The sequence below is a fragment of the Vespa mandarinia genome, chromosome 10 (assembly GCF_050613455.1).
Source record: "Vespa mandarinia isolate Hongniang chromosome 10, ASM5061345v1, whole genome shotgun sequence".
In the NCBI taxonomy this organism is placed as follows: Eukaryota; Metazoa; Arthropoda; class Insecta; order Hymenoptera; family Vespidae; genus Vespa; species Vespa mandarinia.
In genome coordinates, this window is record NC_140819.1 from 3,977,534 (window position 1) to 3,982,500 (window position 4,967).

The window sequence follows — 4,967 nt, forward strand, 5'->3', positions numbered from 1 at the left end:
TTATATATGTATGTATGTATGTGCGAAAGGACATATGTGTGTAGATCATTTTATGGCAATTTATTTTCAAACCTTTAAGATCTATCGTATTCGTCGTCATGGATGAACTCGTGATTCCTTTGATTTTCTATCAAATTGAAAAATTTATATACGCATCCATGCATATGCATGCTTGCATGTATGTATATATGTAAATATATATTTATTTATACACGTATATAAATTATGTACATTATATATACACATCCGTAAATTTATTTGGCAAATTTATTTTCAAATCTCGTAAATCTCTAAAATTTCTCATTAATATATCATGTTATCTTTTCATTAATATATGCAAATACTATACATATGTTTATCTACATGCAACGCTATTAATACAGATACGCTTGAGTTTATTAATTAATAATCGTTTTAAAGTGAATTCGCACTAGCGACATTATTTTCTTCTTCGTTTTTTTTCTTTTTTCTTTCTTTTATCCAAATCTAAATCGAAGAAGGAAGGAATCCTTACGGTAAGTGTTGGCTTATAAAAAATAATAGATACATAAACAGACATACATACATACATACATACATACATACATACATACATACATGCATACATACATACATACATACATACATACATACAGAAACGACCGAAGGCGAATGGCAAAGCGATAAGAAGAGACACACGTGCGTCAAACGAGAGTGAAACTCTCCGATGTGACGTAAATAACCATCGTTGTCGTTGTCGTCGTTGTCGTCGTCGTCGTCGTCGTAGTCCGCGTGCGGCATTATTACGTGGCACGTGTTACGCTCGATTAAATAATCGCTTGACTTGCCAAAGTCGAGGTCGTCGCGCCTTGTAGTCGATGCGACCTCAAGTCCGTCGTCGATCGAATCCATCTTTAAAGGAAAGAAGGAAGGAAGGAAGGAAGGAAGAAAGGAAGGAAGGAAGGAAGGAAGGAAAACGTGTCGTCGATGCTTCAGGCCGTTAACCCGATGTTTGCTTGTAAAAGAGAGAGAGAAATACTATCTTCTCTTTCTCTCTCTTTCTCTCTCTTTCACGTACACATATACGTAGATGTGCATTTGCGTTCGTAGTCGAAAGACCTTGAAAGTTTCGCTAAGTTTATACGATGCAATGTATAGATATACATGTATATATATATATGTGTATATGTATACGTGTGTATGTTTGTGTGTGTATAGAAGAGATAGATAGATAGATAGATAGAGAGAAAGAGAGAGAGAGAGAGAGAGAGAGATCGTAAAGGCACGCGCCTTGTCGCATAGTTGGAAACTTAGCACGCGCGTTAAGCGAGCATACGAGTGTCTCTCTCCATTCGATTATAGTTGTCTAGCCATCCCAAGAGTATCGTACGCTCAGTCAGTTTATGGTCGATAAATGTTGAAGAAGGACACCAAATGTTATCGCATTTGTTATATCTCATTTCATTCGAATATCTTGTATCTCTCGTGAAGGCATCGATCGGACGATCTCTGTCTGAGATCTTGTTAATTAGGATAATTATAAATTATTACAAATACTTTTTTCGTATTCGATTAAACGATTATTATATTTTTATCTTTATTTCTTTTCTTTTCTTTTCTTTTCTTTTCTTTTCTGTTCTTTTCTTTTTTTCTTTTCCTTATTTGTATAGTTTCATCAGAATTAATTTGAAAATTTGTAAAACTATCTTATCAATGTTTGATAAATTTGTTTTTTCCCTTTCTATTTTACGTAGGTATATTGAAATATCTTTACTATTCACGACAACAACAAAATATTATTATACTTTATAATATCGTAAAAGAAAAAGAAGATGTTTGAAAAAAATATGAAATCGCTCGTAAGGAAGACTAACTCAAATATTTTTTTATTTATTATTAATAACTTCTTACCTCTCTCACTTGTTTCACTCCACTCACACACACACACACACACACACACACACATAGAAGCATTAAAAAAATGGAACATACTGTGTATCTCTTTTCTTTTCTTTCCTTTTCCTTTCTTTTCTTTTCTTTTCTTTCTTTTTCATTTCATTTAACTAATCATCATGTATTATATTTGTTTGGACATTATTACTTATTTCTTTTCTACAAATTTTTTTTATTATTTTCTTTCTTTCTTTCTTTCTTTCTTTCTTTCTTTCTTTCTTTCTTTCTTTCTTTCTTTCTTTCTTTTTTTTTTTTATTTAATTTTTTTTGCTACCTTCCTCATATCTAATTTGACTAATGGACAAAATAGTTTGTCTATCTCTATTCTTTATCTCTATCTCTGTCTATCCCCGTCTCTCTCTCTCTCTCTCTCTCTTTCTCTCTCTCTTTCTCTTTCTCTCGGTTGCACACTTCGCCGTCCTTCAGCGTTGGGAAGGCAGGGCGTTGATTACTGGGCGGCACACAGCAACGACGACTAATAGCTCCGCTAACTACCCGTAGCCCTGATTGTTGGCTCACGATCACCGTCTTTGAAACTCACCCTACGCATAATAACTACCGTCTAGCGAAAGGCACGAGCTGCCATTGTTACACCTTTCCACGCGACCAAGTTAGAATCGTCATAGAACTTAAAGTTATTTACTCAAATCTTAATATAAAGTTCTCAAATATTTCACATCGATATTATCTATATTTTGTATTTTAAATAATAATAATAATAATAATAATAATAATAATAATAATAATAAAAATAATAATAATAATAATAATAATAATAATAATAATAATAATAATAATAATAATAATAATATCGACTTTTACCGTTGACGTAATTCTTAAAAAAAAAATTAAGAACAACTTAATTTTTATATATAATAATAATAATTATTATTATTAATTTTTATATATAAATATAATGATAATTATCAAATCGCAAAAATGCAGAATCGTATAATTATTATTAGAATGGATTGTATGAAGATAAAAAAAAAAACATTCGTATACAAAGAAAAAAGAAACATATATACATACACACACGCACACGCATACACACACATGAACGAAATGAAGAATATATACTAATTGTAAGAAAAAAAGAATCGATAGTAATTTTTATGAATTGCGTCAAACGCAATACTTTCCTTTGATTTTTGTAAAAAAAAAAAAAAATTCTGTGAAAAGTCGACTCTATTCTAAATTAGAAATGATCTCTTCGTCTGTAGGTGAGGAAGGGGGAGGGAAAAAAGAAAAAAAAAAGAAAGAAAGAAAGAAAGAAAGAAAGAAAGAGAGAAAGAAATAAACTTAAACCCAAAACCAAAAAAAAAGAAAAAAAAGAAGAAAAAAGATAAAAGAGAGTAAAGCAAAGCAAGATCGTTGTCTGTTTGTTCCCGTACTTGCAGGTCGTTCGAGAGCTCTCACTGACCACACCGAGGAGAGTTTGCACCGAAGCGAACAACCATTTAAACTCAGCTTGGATATCACTGACCTGCCCTCATATTGCTCCACGTGTTCAACCTCCCGTTACGAGAGAGAGAGAGAGAGAGAGAGAGAAAGAGAGAGAATCACGTTTCTCGCCTCTCCATTCGCGACTTCGTTCAAATCAACGTTTTCCATCGACATGTTTTGAAACAGACGTATACACACAAGCATATACAAACACACACAAGCATATACAAGCACACACAAGCATATACAAGCACAAACATTCACGCATACGAAAGCAATAACAGTAAGACTTTTAATGCACATTACACGCGTAAATACGTAAACGTTGGCAAAATTGATTGCAAAGTAAAAAAATTAAGAGTCATATTTTGATATATTGTATTAAATCATAGTAATTTACACATTTCGATCGGAATTTTAATTAAAAAGAGTATCGTTCTCGTTGTCGGAACTTGAATGACCTTATCAACACCCCGGCTATTTTATATCGATACTAAAATACTGATTAGTGTTGTGGTTTACGAGAACGACTTTAGATCCGCATCAGACCAACGATGACAGTCGATTCGCACGGAGGTAATATTCCCCATCTTGTCCTTGTTGTCCAAGCTATAGACCCCACTGATCGTGATGAATAAGGGCGGCGGCATTAAACTAGGATACCGTTGTAGGCCGTCAGCAAAATACCGCTCGGCGCGTTCCCGCAAATTAATGAGAGAACGCGTGTTCTTTTAAATGATCCCGTGAGAAATTGAGAAGTAATTGAGTGATATTAAATGATGCGCGCTAAGTAAGTCTCACCGTATACTTGATGAAATTAGTTACAATTGTTTGTATGTCTCGTGTATGATATATAGTTAGTTATACTGATTGTTTCTAAAGGAGGCTTGAGAGCGTAGATGTTGTGAATCTGAAAGATGTAACTTGACTGCCCTTTTGGCCTCTTTAGGACTATCCACGTAGACTGAAATGAGATTGGTAAAGGGCAGAGTTGAAATATGGAAAGGGAAAGGATAAATGCCTATTGGTCGAGGATAGTTCGTTGGCATGTTTAAATATTCCGTGTGTGTTCCCTTTGTTCTAATGATCGTATGACTTAGAAAGGATGCCAATGGATATTTCAAAGCTTGAAACTAGATAACCCTTGGCTTATCATGCCTAAGCATTTATTTTCGTTATTTACTTATTAGCCGGATCGACATATTATCAAAACCCAGATACTTTACTAAAAATGCCTAGACCCAGACAAAGGTGGCCACGTGATTTTATCTATGCATTTTGTTAGTTAATATCCAATAGATTCCCACGGATAAATATTTCCAATGGTGATATATAACCTTTAAAACAAAGTGCCGCGAACAATGGAGAGACGCATGTATGCATCAACAAATACATATATACATATATATATATATGTATATATATATATATATATGTATATGTATTATGATTCTGAAGATCGAATTAGTCGGGATTGAAAAATGATTTTTATGATTCATTGTTGTATAAATAACTTATAGCGAAGTCGTTCAGATTTGATGATCGATTTTACGAGACAATGGTAGAAAAAGAGTAATAATAAAAAAGAA